We start from the raw sequence: 24,059 nt of genomic DNA on the forward strand, positions 1-24,059 counted from the left end.
CTACTAATGCGAATACCTTTCTGATACCTCTGAAATTCCAATAATAGTTATACACTGCATGTGATGTAATAATTCACTTTAGATCATCCTTCAATCTTTATTGCACATTAATATCCAATCAGTCATCCAATCTTCATGATTGTTTGGATGACCCATATGGCTTCAATATATTATTATATATATTTCCATGTATTTTGTAAAGTTATGACACGTGTAAAATTTCAAATAAAACTTTTAATTTACTAGAAAGCTACTGCTTTATTTTAACAGACAAAGTAGCAGCTTGATGGAATACTGCTGAAGCAATCCTAATTTAATCACATGTCACAGTTAGACTAAAAGACTTGTTTTCGAATAACACCCTCCTAAAAAAAACTACCAAAGAGATAAGAAAGAGTATAGCTTGAATGGAATGGGTTCTAGTGTGCAACTAAACTAATGCAATTTGCCTTTTGTGATCATATACTCTAAATTGCAAACTCCTGTACAAATTCCAGTAGACTAAATTAGATAACACCAACTCTGACATTGGTGGCCAAGCACCCACTTTTCACACATTTAGTTCATATTAAAATGAATAAATGAATAAATGAATTTAAAAAGAATGAAGAGGCCTTATTATCTCATCGGAATAATACTGACTGCACCAGTTATGAAACATGTAAATGTTTCATATGAGTGTAATGAAACTTAATTGGATCTAAAATCCAAAGTGATAATTAGACAGATGTAAGCATTGAAAAGGGACGTCAAGAATTTATTTGTTTTTTTTGATTCCATAAGCTGACCAGTAACTATCAATAGACATAGATAGATACTGAAAAGAAAATTATTTAATGCTTGAAATAAATGGTTAGTCAGATCATGGTAAAATGAGAAATAAACTTACGTTCCATAAACTCCATAATTCTATTTTCTAAAGGTATTTCAACTGCATTTTAAGCGTAGGTGTCTAAAATTAGATGGAATGAGCAAAGCAAGGCAAAACATGTTTCAATACTTAAGCCGTAACATAACCAAAAATAGCAGTTAACAGTTGGCACAGTTTACATGAGACTTTATGAGTTACCAAATAAAATATCGCGATGGTCCTCTAAATAAGGAAACATTGACCATAAATACTTTTAGGGTAAATGATGTGGCTCGGTGAATGGAGGTAAAACGAAGTGAAACAGTGGTGTTATGTGACCGTTATTTATTGGATATATAAAAGAAATGTGAAAATACAATTAGATAAAACGGATGGCAGCGGTGTTACCTGGAGACGACGCTTGGGCAGTCGATGGTGGCACGTCTAAACCAAACGATGGTTAAGCACTGAATGAATCGAAATACCCTTCAATAACATCCCAGATAAACGTCTCGGGATTGCCAGCCATTCGTTATCGGGTTTTAGTTGACGCTGCTGGCACCCCGCCCGTGTTCAACATTATGACCGTTATTCTACGATGTAAAATTCGACATGCCTCAAGTCGCTACATACTGAAGAAAATGCATAAAGCAGAAACAGCCAATAATCAATAGAAGATGAGCAAGCTGGCATGATGGGCCTTTTATAAAAATTATCGTACAAATTGTCTTCCATGTGAAATTAAGAATGAAGATTCAATATAGTTGGATATAGTATACAACTGGAACAAGATATAATATGCTCTAATCGCAGAAATATATATATATATATATATATATATATATATATATATATATATATATATATATATATATATATATATTAAGAATATTGATAGATATTGATAGAAATAGAAAAAACAAATCGAAGGTATTTATTAGATCTAGTTCTGAAATTACCCTCGTACTATATCTGTTACAGTTATATTTTTACATTAATTTAAAAGTAATTTTTAACACAATAGCTATAATGAATGCAGGAATGGAAAACAAAACTATTACTTTGTGTTCTTGGTGATTTTACTGATATCAAAATTGAGAGTATTGTAATTAGCGCTGCTTGAGATTAAGGTAACAAAGGTATTAAACTGATCTAAAGAAATATTTAATTAAAAGATCTTTAAATATAAAAGTTGCTAACACAGAACAGCACCTAACAATTTTACTTCATTAGTTATACAGAAACATATTAATAAAGTATTGCTTATGCACTTATTAATATTAAATGTATTATAATTATTATCACATAATAAAAATAAAACAGACTTTGTTAGTTAAATTTAGAATATTGGAAGAAAGTTAATAAGAACAAAGATTCTACTTCATTATTCATTTTCTTAGACCTCAGTATTAATTTATATCAAAAGAATCATAACATGGGCTGACTTGATAAAAGTCCAGACTTCATAGTCGATTGACTAACGCAATTTCTCAAATTGTCTTTTTTTTCGTAGTACTCAACGACGCGTGTAGTTTAGCATTGTCATGATGAGAAGGATTATCTTTCCAATTAGCCAGTTCTGGTTTCTTTCACATTCATTCTTAACCATGGTGTGCTTTATTGTCGTTTGCTTGAATAGAAGCCGATTATTATAGTACAATATTCAACACAATTATTTTATTTGGCATCAATATTTCTAGGGTAGGAGAATAATTTGGCAATAGGAAGTTTTGCCTAAGCTTCTAAAATATCAAATTAGGAGTTAATAACATATCACTGACAAATTTTATTTTTCTTGACTAATAAAAAGAAACATGCGGATGATAACTCTGCTGCTGTAAACTCCGTTTCTGTAGAACTTAGAAAATATTTTATTGCTCAAAATATTAGATTGCTTTTATGTATTTTAATCAGCAGTGTTTATTGATGAGAATGCGAAGTATAAATGTAAACAATTGTTAAATTCGATGGTTTAAAAACACTGGCGTATTTTCGATATTCATTACTTTTGCTTTAAGGAAAGATTATGCTAAAGCCCATCGAAAACGTTATGAAACTTGTAGAGAAACTGCTCCATCATATCCCAATTATTGATTTTAGTTTAAAGGATTTAAAATCGGCAAACAGACTGGAGAAAAAAAAGGGCGAAGACAATAAATTGCAAGATTTATTGGAGGAAAATTCAACTCATACTCCTAGCAGTTAATGAAGCAATTGTTTTCAGACGTTTACACACAATGAGGTATACCGAAAATTTTTATAGCAGATAATTTTCGACATTTCCAAAAAAATTAAAAAACTTTCTTAAAGGTTTAGTGTATTTTGGTACTTAATGGTTTTTCAACTGCAACAAAAATTCAATGTTTTTTCCCATATATGATATATTGATATTTGTTAAAAAATATTGAAAGCGAAATTTCATAAAGTATCGATATATCCAAATATCGATATTATTCTCGCCGGCCGACACCCCTACTTTGCCAAATAAGAAACAGGACTTTTGTATGGGGTATTGCGATGGGCGATACAAAGTGAATCTACGACACACCCAAGCGCAATAAGACATGGATTAGTCTAGGAGCACCATGTATATATATATATATATATATATATATATATATATATATATATAAAATTGTGTTGGTTTTATATTGCATGAGTATTTGATTATGAGAAAGCTCTGTTCAAAGTGGGTGCTGCGTTTGCTCACTGTCGACCAAAAACAAGAATGTATTGATGATTCTGAGCAGTGTTTGGCCATGTTTAAATTTAAAAAAACGAAATTTTTTCATCGATATGTGATAATGATAATTAACATGGATCCATCACTTCACTCCGAAATCAAAACTATCGTCATCCGAGTGAACAGCAACTGGTGAGCTTCGTCCAAAGCGCCCGAAAGCACAACAATCGCCTGGAAATGTTATGACCTTGTTATAATAGTATATACGTGGTATAATATTCATCAAAGGAGGCTGAAATTACAAAGGATCGACCGTATATGGTAAAGAAAAAAATTCATCAAGACAACGCACCGTGTCACAAGTCGACTGCTGCGACTGCTGGCTGTTCGCAGACCTCAAAAAATGCTCACCGGTAAGGGATATCACTCGAATGAAGAGATTATCGCTGAAACTGATACCTGTTTTGAGACAAAAGATAAATCGTTCTACAAGAGTGGTATTGAAATGTTAGAACGGCGCTGGAATGATTGTGTGACTCATGGCGAAGAATACGTTGATGAATAAAGCCAATTTTGGACACACAAAAACACGCGTTTTCTTTGTTACACTTGGGACTTTTCAACCCATGTCTTAATATTGCTATAAGGAAAACTTATTTTTAACCCTACAATGTCAGTATATGTCAATGAAGTGATAATATTATTTATGTGATGCATGAAAAAGAAAAGCACTACGATCTTCCTTATGCTTATGTTAAACTTTAATAAGAGCAAATTACCATCGACCTGAAGAGGTATGAGGTCTCTATTTCTAAATAGAAACTGCCCTATGTATGATTAAACCATTACCGCGTACTGGCAGTACGTCGGAGTATGTCGGAAATAAACGAAACCGAATAATCAGCTATGCAAAAGTGCAGTAGCGAATGACAGACTGTTATAAAAGTACAGACCATTACATGATCTCGGGCCCGTCAATACATTATTTATGACGTCGCAGCGCCTGTCTCATCTCATTCACCAGATAATATCGGCCTAATCGTATGGCTTAAATAATAATCCGCTTTTATGTTCACCGATATTCTGCGAGATTAGCATCTGAGATACAGTTGCGATGTGGACTCTGCGAGTCTTTGATGTAAGCGGATTGCCGAGATCTATAAATTCAGTTCGATGGAGTTTAATATGTACCATTGACGGAGCAAAATTGCCAAATTATTAACTGGATGCCGAACTCTGTAGGTGTATTAAAAACAACTTCTGTACTGCTAAGATAATATTTATAAATGCCCATCATTCTAGCAACATGGTGATATAGTATTGAAAGAACGACCCATTTTGCTCTTCTTCAGATATTATGCATTGATCTGAATATGGCAATCAAAAGATGCGATGTCTATATATATATATATATATATATATATATATGCACTTAATTCCTAATGATATTCGAAACCTTTCGTTTCTAGAAAAAAAACTAACAAATTCAGGTGTAGCCATTTTTTTACTCTCTAAGCTGAAAATATTGAAGTAAATTCATGAAATAACATTACAACATTTCAATTGAGAAAAGCGGAATATTAGCTATCCTGCAAATAAATTATGCTTTAAACGAAGAGTTTAGAAATTATCCATGTTTCCAAAGTGATTGCAGTGCAATATTTAGGATCTTGACATATAGCGATAATTGTCAGCGAAACCGAAGTTTAACTCGGTCTAAGGAAGTTCGACAGGTGAAACTATACGTCAAGATAATGTCGATTTGTTTTTTCAGTATAACCGGAGTCGTCCATTTGAAGTTAAATCTAAAGGTCTGTTTTTGAAAAGAGTGGATAACAACTTGCGGAAGAAGTATAATTTATAGCATTAAGTTAACTGGCATATTTTCTACAATAAAGCTCAGCCTCTACTCAAACAATCCTATCTATGCATTTTTTACCACCAAGCATAGGTGATTTCAGAATAAATCAACTTTTCATCACCCATCACTATTCAATGTAGAAATAACTTCCGATCATAATTTTGAAGCAGCATTTCAGAGACGATTTTTCGATGTTCCATTTGCCTATCATTCAATTGATGTGGCACCCATTTTCCCATCTTTTAAATTTTCGGTCGTTAATCGTTTCTTGAGACACACTTTTTTCTTCTGCAATCTAATTGAAAACGTAACATATCTCGTGGCAAATATAATCGAAATTGTCTATAGCTCTTTTTCCCTTTTTTTATATATTTTTAGTGCTATCAATTCAAATAAGATGTATTCACGTTTCTATCTTTTTGTCCCTTCATACTGAAGGCAAAGCAGCACAGCTGAAAGTCTGTGTCTTAATATTTTACTTATTTGTTAAACATAAAAATGTATTGAAGCAAGTTATTATTTTTTTACAATGTTATTGCAAAAATTATAGAACAGATAATTAAAACAGCTAAATCGTATGATATGCATCAAAATCGAGAAAACATTCCAAAAAGTAATACTTCAAAAACAGCAATAAAAAATTAAAACATATGATATATTTCAAAATTACTGCTGTGCTCTTATTATGTAAGTAATATAATAATCTAGTAGTAGTGAGCATAATAATCTCCTGTCTATAAAATCAAGCTAATCTTGTTGGTTTGCAAATTGTATTATATTATTTTGTATTAATGTATTTTATTAACATTCTTGTTCAAAAGTTTATCTCGGTTAAGGGGCTTTAAACCAAAATATTTATTATAAGTACCTTAACCAATATACATTTGTATCATGGCACTCTACAAACAACTTTTTAAAGGGTAACAAAAACTTTTCATGTAATATAAAATAATTTACCTTAAATGTAATTTTATCATTGCCTCATTTGGACACATTTTGGTTCTAAAGTGTGGGTAATATTTTCATGATTTCTTACGTTATATTCCTGTAAATAATAATATATATGAACACAAATGCTTTGTATAAATAATTGTATACGTGCCAGATAAAAGCAATGTTAAATCATAGACATCCTTAATCTAGCCAACTTGGGTTATTTCTTGCAAGAAAAACTACGTTTGGTTTTTTATTTCCGCACATACACTGGATACACAACACTTTTGAGAATGAAGATACATTAAAATCAAATATTAGTGATTATATTTAAGACAAAATAATGCCGATCGTACTTTATGTGAGATACACAAAAATGGCGTCATAAATAAATTGAAACAAACAATGGCGTTATAGAAATGAGCCAATGAAATGCCTTTGTAGGCCAATCAAAAAAGTGGTCTCAGCGCCACCGTTGAATGGAAGGTTTCGCCTATTTAAGTAAAACCTCTATATATACTTTATGCAGCAGAATAAAATAACGTATGTGTGAGATCACAACAATGCATACTTAACCCTAGCGACATCTATTAGAAAGACCGGTAATGACTTCCCGGTACTTATTCCTATAAAAAGTAACATTTCTTATGACTTCAAATTCAAGATATTCTGGTCTATAAAATATATACGGAACACAATAATTATAAACCATATCACTTAATGACGTCAATGTTTATTTAATTCTTACGTAATGAATTGATATAACTGATACCAGTTCGAGTCTTGTCTAATTAGCGAATACCAGAAGAAAATCTAGAAGCATCATTAATTTTTTGCTAACAATCTAGGTAATAACCTGGCTCTGTGTCAGCATTAGTTCGAACAATTAGCTGCTATTTAAAATTTTATATCTTGTGATGCTCAGTAATAATTATATTAATAATGGTTAAAGGTATGTGCGCTTCCTTTCCATATTTTGATTCGAATCTAATTAAAACTGTATGGTGTTTGAATCGTCAAACGGTACAGTAAAATGAAAAACTCGGAATCTATTTTAGTTAAAACCCAAATACTATATATATAATTGAATTGTTAAAACGTCTATTACACCAAGAAGTTTTTCAAGAAAAAAAACCAGGAAGAACTATCTACTTAAAAAAATTATTTTTGACTATGTGTACATGTAAGGTATATTTGCAAAGTTTAAATCATATTTATTTGATACTTCTTTATGTTGTTGGTTTATTGTAATCGTAACAGATCAATTGAAAATTCCCCGGCCTACCACAGTAAAACACATTTTTTTGGCAAACTTTTCTCCAACTTTTCGATACCATTTTTGTAGTATGATTTGTCGTTTGCTTCAAAATATTCCTCAGTTTCGGCGATCATGGCTTCATTCGACGAAAATTTCTTCCTAGCGAACATTCCTTTGAGATCTGAGAACAGAAAATAGTCGCTGGGGGCCAGATCTGCAGAATGCGGTGGATGAGGAAGCAATTTGAAGCCTAATTCATGGATTTTTGCCATCGTTTTCACTGACTTGTGACACGGTGCATTGTCTTGGTGAAGCAGAACTTTATTTTTCTTCAAATGCGTCCGTTTTCTGCGACTTCGTCCTTCAAACAGTATGTAGTAGTCGCTGTCGATGGTCCTTCTTTTTTCAAAGTAGTCAATGAAAATTATTCCAAGCGCATCCCAAAATGCAGCTGCCATAATCTTGCCAGCCGATTGTTGCGTTTTCCCACGCTTTGGAGCTGATTCATGATGTGCAGTCCACTCGGATGATTGTCGATTGAATTTCGGAGTGAAATTCTGGAGCCATGTTTGATCCGTTGTCACATCCAAATATCCGTGAATCATATGGTGTACACGTTCAGTAGATATCTTTAGAGTGTCTGCTATTTAATTATTATAAATTTTTTTAATGCTTTCGTCGGTAACAACCTCTCTTTGGCATCCACTGCATTCACTGTCTTCGGTGCTTATTTCACCACGTCTAAACCTAGCATACCAATCCTTGAAGGTTAATTTTTCTGGTACAGTGTCCGAAAACTCGGCATCAAGCCAAGTTTTTGCTTCAACTGTATTTTTTCCCTTTAAAAAGCAATATCTTATTAACACACGATATTCCTTTTTATCCATTTTTTCACAATAACAAAAATGCAAAATTCACAATCTAATGATCCGACAGCTGTCAAATTTATACACGCATCTTTTGGGGGTTAAAGCTAACTAAAAAATATATGGATTTAACTCTGGTAGCGCCATCTATGTGTCAGGCCGGGAACTTTTCTATTAACCTATTATTGGCAGTACCTTAGTCCGATAGAGTGTTTTTGAAATTTTTCTGAATGGCACTATTTTTACCAATATTTCCAAGGTATAGCCTGTAAAGAACATAAACTCTAATATAGCGTTAACTGCGATGCTTGTGGCATGAATACACAGGCTCTAGATATATTCTAAAAAACGTTTATATATAATATAATTTTGAGTCGGTATTATGAGATTCTACACTATTGTTGGCCCTGTTGTTATTATTATTATATTTTAGAGCAACAAGTCTACCGGCTAAATTGAAACCAATTCAGATACCACTCCAAAAAACAACCAATTTTACTCAATCTAGATTGTTTTATAACTAAAGGGAACAATCACCCTGTCGAAATTTTTAATGATTAATTTTGAAAAATATCATAAACCAATTTTTAAAAGTTTCTTCACTCGCTAGATTTAACAATATTATTTTCTACTAGCAGAGCACTAGCGGAGAACAGAGCATGTTTCGGTAAGAAGAAACTATTGCTTTCTCTGTCAATTCAAGTTTCAATAATATTTACAAAGACAATGTGAATGATTCTAAACTAAGAAAAAGCAAAAGAGCTGAGTATCACTGAGAATGAGTATTATTTTAAAGGGAAATTATTTGAGATATATTTAAAATAAAATTTGACAATCCGACTTTCGTACAAAGATCATTCCATACAAAAAATAACGAAAATGTGCACTTGATTTATAAAATTGTATGATTTGTTAATGCAGAATCGAATATCGAACCATTTCTATATCGGTTGTAGAAAGAATGTTGGTTTTTGGTTCTGGTTTTGATCTAATAACACCACAATACATATGTTATGTATTACGGCCCTGACTATCCTGCTGTATTTTAAAACTACCTGAATGGCGAACAAGTGAGATGGGTTAGTCTGTTTTCTAATAGGATAGAAACTTCAGTGTCGCTTTGTTAATTTTTTTGTATATTTAATTAAAATAATATTTTTTTGTTTAATGCCCTATCACATAATTTCTTAACGGATGTTAAAGATATTTCAACATAGTTAGTATTTTTCTTGATTGATTTTGCGATTTTACCAGACAAGAACATTTAACCTATGGAATATTTAACAGTGTTTAAGATATCATAAAAAAAAGGTTTATTACGTTTTATTATAAGCTTGATAGATATAGTTAGTCGATGAATCTGTCAGTTTCGATTATCCGCTATGGAAAAAATCGAAACCGTCCGCCAGCTTCTCGACGGTATCCCCATTTCGACTTGACGGAACCATTTTCTAGGCTAAACCACTCTCGCACGCTCAATTTAATCAACTCCTCAACGTCGGAAGCGGTCCGGACTGGCAGATTTTAATTTCCACCTTCGTCGGCGGAAAAATCGCCAGGCTTGGACCACGATCGGTACCGTTAGCCTTAACGTTTGGTTTCTAACTTTATTGCTAATGAATATCATTTATAGCCACCATTTCGTAATAAAACTGCTACTTTATTATGCTCACAATAGCATAACGTAAAGGATACTTGTTGGCTGCTGAACTGCTTGCCTGCTGAAACCAGATCCTATCTTTAATATTTTCGAATTTTTTATCTTTACCGAAACCGGTGCTAAACGTAAAGATAAGTGAAGGTTTATTTTCTTCGGGTTCGACGTTAAACTGTATTTACTTTTGTTCTGCCGTTGGTATGTCGCTGTATGGCATTTTTTGTCCCCAATCGCGCAATGTGATTTAATAAACATTTTCCATTACTGATTCGGTTATATTTGCCTCACATTTTATTAGTTGTCATCGTAAATACAATTTTCGGATCGAATTATACTTGTTAATGTTCAAATTATAATAGAAAACATTTTTAATATTAGTGGGCATATTGAGATACAATTATTTCAACACGTACTGATTGTATTACAATTGTGAAAAATTGGTTGAATGTATTTTATTCAAAGTATTATCTATGGAAAGCCAAACTTTTTCACAACTTTCAAACAATTTACGGATACCCTCTCGAAAGAACGATGTATTTTTGAAGCCATCTACGTGTCGACATATTTTTTGGTATATTCATAGAAGTAAAGCGCTGCACAAACAGCTCACATATCAGAACAAGTAGTCATTAGAAGGAACAATTCTAGTAATTCATAGTATATCACAACAAGCTGATCCGGCCAAATACGGAGCATTAGCTTGGAACCATGGATATTTGGCCTTACCATTGATGTTAATGCAAAAAATCGTTCCGATTCTGCCGTTGAAGCAGCGTCTTATACGTGATCAAACTTTTCAATGTCTCTTGACTTCAATTCATACAGCAGAAAATATCTAAGCTTTTGGTCCATGCCTATATTCTTCAAGCGATTGGAAATGGTTTCTTCTGTTACTCCAAACAATTCCGTATGTTCTTCCGATTTACACGGATAATCATCGAGTAATGATTTCAAATGGTCGAGTTTAAATTTGAGAGGACCGCGCAGGGGACTTTACGCCTTATATACTCTTAAAGCTGGAAATTATTAATTGGGGTAATAAGCAATAGAGCCGTATAGATGATGCACCAACCAAGCCTCCAAATCTCCTAGAAGTAGAACAGTCATATTTTCCATTTATATGGAACAATCTGTCATTGAGGGTAGTCATCTAATAGAAAATCTATCGTTATTATAGCCAACGCCGGTCAAACCACCCTACCAGTTATGCAATCGTGGTGAAAGATAATTCGTGGTCGAACAACACAAGTACGTGGTGAAACGATCAATCTATGGTGAAACCATCAGTTTTTGGTGAAGCAGACCCTTTTTTCTATAAAGCACTATTAGTAACTATCAAAATAAAGAGTCGTACATAGAAAAACCCGGTCAGATCAACCCGGTCACAAACCAAAGTGGTCGAATCACCACCGGTCAAATAAATAAACTACTAGGAAACCTACCGATACTAGGTCATCAAACATCAAGAATCTACAGGTCGCCGAGAAAAGAAAAAGTCGTAAGTTCTGTACCATGAGGAAGCGCATAGCGTACCGTCTGTAACAGCAGACACTCGTCTGAAATCACACGTCGTATGGTCATCTATCAAACAGTAGGTCTAAAACTCTTTGTATTCATCAATTCTACAAAATTTTATGTACGCATTTACTTCTCGTCATCATTAGTAAATTAGTATATTAGTAAAAATCTTAGGTTAAGATTGTTTGTAATTTAACTTCTGCATAATTTCATTCTAACTAATATTTATAATTAATATACATTATAATTATATATAAGTATGGTAATACTTTCTTCCATGCATTTCTATATCTTCAATTTTTATAACTGAAAGACCTAGCGATCAGCTTCTGAAAATACATGGATCAAGACTATAGAAATCGATCTAAAAAATAGGAAACTATTATTTTCTGATGCCAAAAAGGTTGCGGCCAATCGCCAACTGTGGCAATATTTGGTGAAGAATATTGGAATACAACAACATCAGCGTATTGGTTGAGAAATAAATAAGTTGGTTGTACCGTTATACAGTAATTGTCTGATCAGTTCGTAATGGTGCATAATAAAACACGCTCTTCATGTCCTACCAGTCACACAGAAGAACCTTCTTTGAGAGTATGAGCTGGGTTTCGTTCGATAAGTCTTATAATTCATAGTCTTTGAACTATTTTGGTCCTCCAGGCCTTTTGTACTTTTTTTACCATTGCGATCAAAATCACCACTTTTAAATCGTTTAAGCCAAAATTGAAAATTGGGATATAATGGAGCAGCATCAGCATATATTTTTAAATCTGCTTGACGGGCTTCAGAAGTAAATTTTATTTAAAAAAATGCAACAAAAGAAAAAACAACTTAATGAGTGTAATGAAATGTCAAAATCAACGAATTTTACGTTTAGTTTAGATTACATAACATTAACAATCAATTCTAATGAATATTACTGATCTAAATACACGCAAGCACTCCATATTTCTCAATACTGTCTTAGAAACCTGGATGCAGAGACAATGTCGATGTTCAGCTAGCGGAAAGCCCTTAATTTACATAATTTATATAATTGTTATACGTTAATTCTAATCTAACAATCAATTCTAATGAATATTACTGATCTAAATACACGCAAGCACCCCATATTTCTCAATACTGTCTTTCAAACCTGGATGCAGAGTCAATGTCGATGTTCAGCTAGCGGAAAGCCCTTAATTTACATAATTTATATAATTGTTATACGTTAATTCTAATCTAACAATCAATTCTAATGAATATTACTGATCTAAATACATGAAAGCATCCCATATTTCTCAATACTGTCTTTCAAAACTGGCTGCAGAGACAATGTCGATGTTCAGCTAGCGGAAAGCCCTTAATTTACATAATTTATATAATTGTTATACGTTAATTCTAATCTAACAATCAATTCTAATGAATATTACTGATCTAAATACATGGAAGCATCCCATATTTCTCAATACTGTCTTTCAAACCTGGCTGCAGAGAATAATTGTTATACGTTAATTCTAATCTAAAAATCAATTCTAATGAATATTACTGATCTAAATACACGCAAGCACCCCATATTTCTCAATACTGTCTTTCAAACCTGGATGCAGAGTCAATGTCGATGTTCAGCTAGCGGAAAGCCCTTAATTTACATAATTTATATAATTGTTATACGTTAATTCTAATCTAACAATCAATTCTAATGAATATTACTGATCTAAATACATGGAAGCATCCCATATTTCTCAATACTGTCTTTCAAACCTGGCTGCAGAGACAATGTCGATGTTCAGCTAGCGAAAAGCCCTTAATTTACATATTTTATATAATTTTTTTACCTTAATTCTAATCTAACAATCAATTCTAATGAATATTACTGATCCAAATACATACAAGCACCCCATATTTCTCAATACTGTTTTTCAAACCTGGATGCAGAGAATAATTGTTTTACATTAATTCTAATCTAACAATCAATTCTAATGAATATTACTGATCTAAATATACGCAAGCACCCCATATTTCTCAATACTGTCTTTCAAACCTGGATGCAGAGACAATATCGATGTTCAGCTAGCGGAAACCCCTTAATTTACATAATTTATATAATTGTTATACGTTAATTTACTATTAAGATTTAATACAATACAAGAGGTATATAATAAAGAATAATATAATATTGTGTTACAACACGCTTAAAAATGTTAAAAATGTAACCAGGTCAACCACATTCTGAAACAGAATTTTTCGATCATAAAAATATTAATATGATATAGCCAATTGTTGATGAATCAAATTACAGGAAATGGCGATTCGATACCCCACATCTAAAGTACCTTATTTCGTATGAGATTTTTCGCGTTATTATAGTCTACCATTCTAAACCATAATGGTGTAAGAAAATTAAATCCTTTTACTTAATCGATGACCCCAATATTCGAGTGCTAAACCAGAAATAGGCTCTTTAAAAATAAACTTGGTTATAACGGGTCTAAATATGTTTCCTGAGTGATTTTCACTGCAGGTCACTTGTATATTTTAAAAGTAACGAAAAACACATTATAGTGTCTACAAAACTAGTAATGGCATCATCCACTTTGGTACAGAAACAGTAAAACATCTATTCGCTCCAAATATAACATGAAGCTTCAAGTATGTTATTAAAAATATAATGATATAATGATATTATATTGTTTCTTTAATGTTGAGCACTGGGATACATATATTTTGATTGGGCTATTAGTTTTGTGCCGAGAAAGTTAAACTGGCTGTTAGCATATTCTTTAACAATTGCAAAATAGCTAGTTTAAAACAATGAATAATTTAACATTAACAATTTAAAAATTGCTAATACAAAACGACAATGAAAGGACCACCGATCTTTGTTACGCTTATTTGTTATTTAAATGCAAGCTTAATGAAACATTTTCATGAAAATTATTTTTTAGCCTTTAATACCACTTAAATGATCAGAATAAGGGTGATTGTAATCATTAAACAATAAAATATTATCTAGTGAAATATGATTAATGCATTTATAAATTTTTTATGTACTCTCAGCGGTTGAACAATCATTGGGCAGATTGTGTAATAAGTATTTATTATTATAAATATTGTGTACATGACCTGTAAAAGTTTAAATCGCATGGCAAGATGATTGCAGTGCACTAAAGCTCTTTCAAATTACCTTTAAAGCGCGTTTTTGCTGAAAACCTGCAGTAATTATATACTTTAAGAAATAGTAAATGTATTAAAATATAAATTTATATTGACTTTGTTTATCCAAATTTTATTTTAAATTGTTAAACTGCTTAATCTGTTTGTTAAAATTATTGTAATATATCATTATTATAATATATATAAATCACAAAAATATATAACTATTAAAATATATAATTAATATAATATATAATAAGGCAATATTATGATAAGGATATTTTTAGGATAAAATTAGCTACAATCATTTTGCCATAAAATTCGCTTTTACAGTTTGAAATGTCACCATATTCCATTTGCAATTGATGATTCATTTGCAGAATTCTGATTTATTTTCCTCAATCTGAGTGACATGATTGTTTTTTGTCGCCTCATACATGCCTGTAATGAAACGCTTTAACATTACTCAGTTGCGTTTGCTTAAAAATATTGACTACGCTGTATTTAGTAAGCACCTCCGAACTCATATTTGTCAGGCTTTAAGTAAATTAATATGACGTTTAAAAACCTCCACAATTACTTGATGACGGCAGCACGCCAACCACTATTAAATGTTAAATTTCTAAAACAACCACAAATTAAGTAGAACAAAAAATTTCACAATAATGCAATAAAAATTAATCGTTATTGTAATTGAAAACATAAGTTTTCCGATACCGTGAATGGATCTCGAGCCTCCTGGGTGAAAGCAAGGTATCCTACCCACTAGACCATATCGGATTGGAAGTAGGGGGAGTATCAAAGGAGTATTGTCAAAACATCTATATGATCTCAAAATTATAAGGATTAGTTTATATATGATAATTAAAAGATACATATTAATTTGGCTAGCAGAATATGGTTTGAATTATATGCCACTTTAAATAGTATATTTTAAGGGTAGTTTCTATGGTATTCCTATGCTATCAACATTACAATAAAATTACACCTAAAAAAACAGGTCGTTCCAAAATGATTTGTTCACCAAGCCTTTCTCGAAATTCATAGTTCCCAAAGCTACTCCTTGCACCGGACCTATTTAATTTGTTCATGGACGAACCTTCAGAAATAGAGTCAACATAGTAGTTTTCGCTGACGACATCGCGTACGAAGACTAGCGAACTTCTGGAACCAATTGTAGCTCCAACTGAATTAAACTCTCAAATAGCTCAGATTCTATAAAATACAGGTTAACTTAAGAAAACCCCAAGGAATGGTTTTCTAATGCACGAGGGATCGCCAAATCGCCAGGTTTACTATCTACAAGGTCAAAATTATCCATTTTCGCTTCGACCGTAGACTCTAATAATCTAAGCAGATACAACTAGCAATTCAGCATGGTTCATTAAGTCTCATCTATAAATAAGACCCTAGTAATATAGAAAATACATAAGTTAGGTTTCTAAATACGGAGCGATTAAAAATGAGGTTATTCACCAACCATTTCACAAAGAAACCACACAAGTAGCAGAGCGCAAAATATATGACTGACTAGAGTAGTACTATAAAAAACAAAAACAAGTTACTATTAGTTCTAGAGCATACGCAGTTGAAGTGCAAGTAGAAAACCAACAATTTTAATTAAATACAAATTAGTCGGTAGTAAATTAACAAACAAATAAATTAACAACGATAATAAAAATAATCGAGACCAATATGTTGTGACCAATGTTACCAATTGGTTGGCGCAGTATTTATGGCGATAGGACAGTCCTCCTACTACTGCGTCAGTCGCAGGTTCGTATCCTGTTGGGGTATAGGCGTAAATTTACATTTACTATAATTTCTAATTGTCGTCGTCCAAAAGATAAGAGTGTAAAACTCGAAAAATGAAAATTATCTCGGTCACGCCAGTAATCAAGCTGGGTAAAACCGGATGTCCTCTGGGGTGATTTCTAAGTTAGTCACTCGCCAGTCTGTAGGTAAGGTTATAGAGGAGGATTTTGATTCAAAGCCTTCGACCAGATAAACACTAGTTAGCAAAAAGGAGACTGAAGTATAATAAAAAATAAAATAAATAAATATCTGCAAAAGATTAAACCAATAAACAATTCAAATAATTCATTCAATTAAAAAATATTCATATATATGTTAACAACTTAATTTGTTTGATTAAATATTTTCGTGGTAAAGAAATGTTAGTAGAAATAGAGCGCAGACATTGCAAACAATTCATTTATTTTTTCTAATAATTAGATGGTGTAAAATCTTAAATATAAAAATCTTTTATATGTATATCATAGCATTATTTTAGCAAATGTATTTAAAAGAAGCAAATTGTCTTACCAACACCTCATTTTATTTATATCCCGATAAAGCATTACGTGTAATGATATCTTAACTTTTATCAAAGATGCTATTTACACATTTTTGTAATAGCCATATTCTCACTGGAATAAAATTATTGCATTGTGATATATATTTTTACAGGATTAACTTATGTTTATTATTGTAATTCAAAGTAAAAACTCTGTATATTATTTTATTGATATTTTAGTGACTTTTTAAAATAATATTGTTAAACGATACGAAATAAATGTAGACCGAGCAGTTTCCATAAATTTTCAGAATTAATTATATATAAAAATAAAATATATATCCGATATGGTCTAGCGGTTAGAATACCTGGCTTTCACACAGGAGTTGGGGTTAGATTCTCGGTTTCGGAATGCTTTTTAATATGTATGTATATCACTACGATTTTATTTTAAATTTAACTCACCGCAGTTATTTGTATTTATAAAAAATTGGTAAACTATATAAACCGTTTGGTCTGCTCTAATTCACATACTCGGACCAGGGTTCCCTCACTACACGTTCCGACATGGTCTAGTGGCTAGAGTACCTGGCTTTCTAGAACTTTGAACTCAGAAATTTGTAGTTCACAGTGTACTATCAAAGGAGGATTGCATTACTTTCTCATCCGTCGACTATCGGAATATGGATCATCAAAACAAGGGAAAGCATTTCATACAGAATATACCATGGAAATTTAGGTACAAGCAGTGTTATTGGGAAGATCATCAAAGGCAAATTGACACACGAAGGTACAAGCCTTGCTCACAAATAATTTTAAAGTCATAAGCTGTCCAAAATGGATAACGACCACATACATTCCTTTGCTCTTTCTTAGCAGGGAGGTGATATATCGCGTAAATAATACTGATATTTGCGTCTACAGAGGTGAGTTTATGTATTATTAGTTTTAAAGCCCCACTATCGTTAGTTATCCCCTCCCTAGAAAACGATACTTCTTTCCATAAAGTAAACTAGTATTCCAAAGTAAATTAAGAATCCTTATGGTTTAAACTCGTTTGCTTTTCTTAACTTATATCAAGATCCTCCACTAATCGAAGACAGCAAAACAACTATTTTACTGGGTTCTGAAATATACCTGTTTGCTGTTGCCATATAGTTTTTAAGTGGGTATATTCTTCATTCTTATTTGGTTACAGATCAAGTAAACCTTTCAGTATTAATTTTATCATTTTACCAACAATATATATCAACTAGCGTTGGGATCGACTGAAAACAGTCGAAACAGTAGATAGTCGCAAAACTAGAGAATGTAAATAGTATTTACTATATTAAGTGGAAATAGTAACTGAACTGAACTGAAAATAGTAATTAATATTTTCAGTCAAATGTACGGGTCGAGTGTTTTTTTCAATTCCTGATATCAGACGAATATGTGCGAACCCTTTCCTCTATAAAGTGTGAGAGAGGAAAGGACGGAGATAATTACTTGGATCAGTTAATTTTACATTTTAGTACTTCATGGAATAATACCCCACAAATGTTTTATCGTATTTTAATACGTTAATTGCTATTTTTAAATAATATACTATAATAAATATATAAAATACAATAGAACTTAAACAAAACCTAAAAACTAAAGATGTACAATTACTATAAATACTAAATAAAAATTAAACATAACGGAAATATTTTTTAACGAAAATCGGGAGAGTAATCCAAATTTACCTATTATTGCCATAAAAAAAGTCAAAAGTATTTTACTATTTATAATTAACAATTTTAATCTTTTTACCTTATTACATTAACTATCTTGAAAAATATCGAAATACAATACTGCTAATATAAATATATTGTTAATTACAAGCAAACTACCAAAAAAAATCATAAAACTATATATATTACATATAAATCTATATAAGCATAAATTGGGTACATTTTTGTCAAGATCGGGGCTATGACAAGAGAACCAGAACGTTAAAAATCAGTCGAATGAAACTAGTAGAACCAAAAATAGTACCTAAAATTACAGGAACTTACTGAAACTCTCGATAGTAAACAGTAACAAAATCAGTCCGACCGAAAATAGAAACTGAAAACAATCGACTGAAACAGTCACTGGTAAAAAGTAGTAAGATCAATAGAACCAAAAATAGTGACTGGAACTGTCGATAGTAAAAAGTAGTCAATTACTAAACAGTCGGTAGTTGTTTTCAGTCGATAGTTCCCAACGCTAATATCAATCAAAAACTATTTGATATTTCTTATTTCGTCAGCAGTTAATATGTTATTGTACAACAACACTGACTACAATACAGTGGAATATAAGCGCGTTTCATCAGGTATCTTTTCGAAAAGTTGAAAAGGAATAAATTGACCAATATTTAAATTGGTCAATTTACTCAAACATTGATCTAAGATTAAAAATCTAATAATTTCAATTTAAGTTATAATAATGTTAATACAATGTTCGCAAACAAGACGTTAAAAAATCCGTTTTGGATAGGATTTGCTCTAATAATTCTGTCAAATTACAAATCAATGAAGGAAATAATTTTGGAAATCTCGAGAATATCCATAATGAGGTAGTAAAATATCCAAATATAGTCATTTCAATAAAATAGGCAATGCATGTCATAGATACTCTTGATTTAATAATCTAAAAAGATACAGAATGCTATATGATGCGTTGGAACGACCTTTTTATTAAATGTCAACAATGTGTTAAACTTTCAAGTCGTCGTTAGTGATAATAATTAGAGGTTATAAACAGGTTGTAAATGATGTTTTTAGATTAAAATCGTGTTTCTTCATGTATTATTTGCTTTTATTTTATGATATTAGTCTCTTCCTTACTTGAAATATAAATAAAACAGTCCAGTATGGTCTAGTGGCTAGGATATCTGGCTTTCACCCAGGAGGTTCGGGTTCGATTCCCGTTATCAGACTATCCTTTTACAGATAAATACACGGATATTTTTATCCTGAATATAACATATTCTTAAAATATTAATTACTATTTTATAGAATAGCAAGGTTTTTCGCAATCGTCAATATTTTATGATTATTCAACTATTTTTTATGATTCAAACAGGACTAATATTAACTAATATCAACTATTAATTTATGTGGTTTACAATAAAAAAAATTATTTTTATTATGTGCTACTTTGCTAAATATTAATAACTTATCCTTTCTCAACACCAAAGATATATTTACGAAGCAACGAAACGCCATACTATAAAAACAATAAATCAAAAATAATTTAATTTTTCATTATTTCAAATTCGTTCAATTTTATCTAGTTTTAAAATACCAAAAAAAAACTAAAAGTTATTCCGGTACCGGGAATCGAACCCGAGCCTCCTGGGTGAGAGCCAGGTATCCTAGCCACTAGACCATACCGGATGATGAAAGTTTGGTAATCTAGAGATATAATAATAAAGAGGATCGAAGAAATAAAATTTTTTAATGATTTCCTAATATTTTTTATATGGAAAATTTAAATGTAAAAAATAAAATAAAATGGGTTTCCAATGATTAAAAATACAACAAAAGTAATATATTAATACAACAGAATTAAAAAATCAATCGAGAATATAAACATTTTAATGTTATGTATAACTTTTAATTCATTATTGGTTATTATCCACAAAATGTTAAAGTGAATTCTAATAACATCATTCAAAAAACAAAATTTTCCGATACCGGGAATCGAACCCGAGCCTCCTGGGTGAAAGCCAGGTATCCTAGCCACTAGACCATATCGGAGATGCTTTAATTTTTATTTATGTAAGAAGTCAATAATGAGATAGGTACCGCTAGCTTAACATCCATAATAATTTAAGTAATATGGTTATCCTTTTTTAACCACAACTGTAATTCGAAATTGATATTTTCCATTGATCCATTGATTCGTAATTATGGAAAAGGAACAATCATGCCAGTAACCTGGCTGCATGTTTTTAGATGCTCTCTTGTTGATTATTCATTCCCAAGATTTAGGGGTAATGCCGAAGGACTGTAATTATTTTTAATAACAATTTATTAAATATAATATACAATAACAGCTTATTATGATGCAAGAGCTGTTTGTGTGTTTAGAAAAAGCTATGACAATTAAATGAATAAGATAAAGAAGACATTTACTTCCTGTAATTCTAGACATTGAATTGTCTCTCTTTGTACTTCTACATATTGAACATTGACATTAGACATTGAATCAAAAAAAAATGTGACCAAAGATGGATTGAAGGTGCTCGAATTGCCCTAGCGATGAACTATCAGAATATATCTAAGCTTTGAACCACCAAAAGCGGACTGAAGTTGCTGTGAAGTAATCTAGTGTACTGAAATTTGGGCAGAAGCTCAAAGTTCAGAGCGTTTGGCCATCCAATACAGATTTCATCAGCTTAGTTACTCTCTCGGGGACTATTGAAAATTGGAGATACCGCTTGGAAAAACATTGCATACAGACTATGTAATGAAGAGTTGAGTAAAAATAATGCAATTCAAGAGTTCATCAAAGGTAATCTAAATGACGAATCAACCAAGTACATAGGTCGTTCCTTCAGCACTAAATCAGCGTTCTGTATGATGACGTATTATGACGAATGATGAGTTTAATAAAAGTACCGGTAGAGATTGAAGCGGGTGTGTTGTTTGTAAAGTTCTTCTAATAAGCTATCACTCCTTTTAAATGAAATATTTTTGTGTTATCCGTACATATTATATAACACAAATTTATCAATTAACATTCAGTTAATTGACCTTGATTCCTTAGACCTTAAACCTAACTATTTTATATCTTACATTAGATATGTTTAGCACAATCTTAAGATACAAACTAATTTATTATTACTGTTAAGTTGTACTCCCATTAATACTCAAGCCAGGCGAGTTCGGGATTAATACATCAGTATGTATATCCCAAATTAAAATAAACCTAAACTATCTGAATAATACTTATAATAAGAATAACACTTATACATTATACAAGCTCATGTGATTTGGTTCGCTTCAATGTTCTCATTTCCTACGTGTAGTCCATCAACTGTACTGCCTCCATGTTGATGTAGTTTAGTAATCTTATTTTATGTTTTAAGGCTACGTGTAGCTCTTCGTGGGTTACTTTAATACGCATTGGTAATTATTCCTAGAACTTTTTTTTGGCTACGCTGAACTATTAATTGGTTTGGTGTTTAAGTCCAACTCTATATTTGCACCCCATAGGTTCAAATTAGATTTATGATTAACTGATAAACTAATGTCTTTGTTTATGGATCGATCTTCCGACTAACCTGTACAGCTGCTTCTATAACATGATGTTTCCAATTTGACCTACCATCAAGATCGATGCCGAGGTATTTGGCTGATTCTTCTTGAGGAATTGGGCATCCGTTAAGTTATATAATTAAATTATTGTCGTTGCGCAGCAACGCAAAATTAACAAGGATATATTTGGATCTATTAAGCTGTATTTTCCATTCTCTAGTCCATTTGTAGATCTTGTTGACTGCCACTTGTATTTTTTCTGCAACCTTGGGCAGAAACTATTTCTCAATTTAATTTAATTTGGAACTTTTATTTACCGTCTAAATGATTTCCGTTAGATCAAACAAAACTATAAGTTGCCTGAAAAATATCTCATATTATATATATTAAAAATTAGGTCTACTCTGGTATAATCTCAAAGCATAAAGCGTAGAGACAAAGCAAAATGAACGATAGATATAACTAGCGACTAAAAATATTTTGAATAAAACTTTAAGCATTATATAACTGCAATCTCTTCTTTACTTAACACACATGATCAATAAACATTATTAAATGTAACATTAAAAATATTACTAAAGTGCTTGGAATGTAAAATAATAAGACACACCAGCAAATATAAAATTGGAAACGAAATTATAATCATAAGCTATTTTGTTTTAAGTGCGGCTGTTAAAAGCACGACAGGCGGAAAGACGAACCTACAAGCTTAATTCATACGCCCATTTACATAATAAATAGTGCATTTGTGCTGTAAAATTACGTTACACACCTTTATTTAATGTATTGCCAAATGTAGGCATGTGCGATAATAATTAGCAGACACAGGCTTGTTTTAATAAACCATTCCAATTTGATATAACAAGTTTTTACTTCGAAACACCCAGCAGGATGTAAAACCGGTCACTCGTAAACCAAACTTTATCACTCAGACCATGTGGTGTTAAAGGATTATAGTTTAAGTGAGCGAAACCTTTATATCTAACAGGAAAGTATTTTCAAGGGCAAATAAATGACGTATGAGAGCTTCTAATCTGCTTCTGATAAAGCTCATGACTGGATATGACATTATATGAAATTAAATTTATGTAGTTTATAAATACAATATTTTAAATATTCGTAATAGTAATTCTATCGAGATTCAATATTCGTATTTATTAATAATTTTTAATACACTAAAATATTGACAATTGACATATCGCTTGCTGTTAAAAATTTCCCTTTTATCCATTGTCTACTGTATTTTCCATATTTTTATTTGCCAATTTATAACGTTGACATAATGTAAACGATCACCGTTTTATTTCATTTTACTTCCATTCGCCGAGCCATATAATCCCCAAAAACTTATCAAAATAATCATAATGTATGTCTCTAAACTAGAATACCCTATCGACCTTTTGGCGGATAATTAATAATGTACGTCAAATATTATTACAATATCAACATTTGATTTTGAAATTAACATTTTTGGATTTCGGTATTCGGATTATATTTTGCAAACGCTATTAGACAGACACGGCTGAACCACCACCATAACACATCATATAAAACTTTCTAATAAGTTGAAACTTCGTTTCACATATTTCTAAATTATATAAATTGGATCTCATGTAGTGTCATGAACTTTGTCACAATTTCAAGTTATAATGTCGGTTATTCGCCAATCAGGGATAATTCAAGTCATGAAAGATCAAATATCCGACAAGAAACGAGTTTTTTGTCCCTA

The 24,059-nt window shown here is 31.5% G+C and overlaps 2 non-coding genes across 2 annotated transcripts; both read right to left on the minus strand.

Annotated features, from left to right (window-relative positions):
• Positions 1–20,392: 20,392 nt before the first annotated feature.
• On the minus strand, positions 20,393–20,464 carry TRNAE-CUC (transfer RNA glutamic acid (anticodon CUC)). The gene has a single exon. It is a non-coding gene; the product is annotated as a tRNA-Glu (tRNA).
• Positions 20,465–20,755: 291 nt separating this feature from the next.
• Positions 20,756–20,827, minus strand: TRNAE-UUC (transfer RNA glutamic acid (anticodon UUC)). The gene has a single exon. It is a non-coding gene; the product is annotated as a tRNA-Glu (tRNA).
• Positions 20,828–24,059: the final 3,232 nt, after the last annotated feature.

This window comes from Rhynchophorus ferrugineus, unplaced genomic scaffold (assembly GCF_030347505.1).
Source record: "Rhynchophorus ferrugineus isolate W39M unplaced genomic scaffold, kcgeb_rfMv2 rfM2, whole genome shotgun sequence".
Lineage (NCBI taxonomy): Eukaryota > Metazoa > Arthropoda > Insecta > Coleoptera > Curculionidae > Rhynchophorus > Rhynchophorus ferrugineus.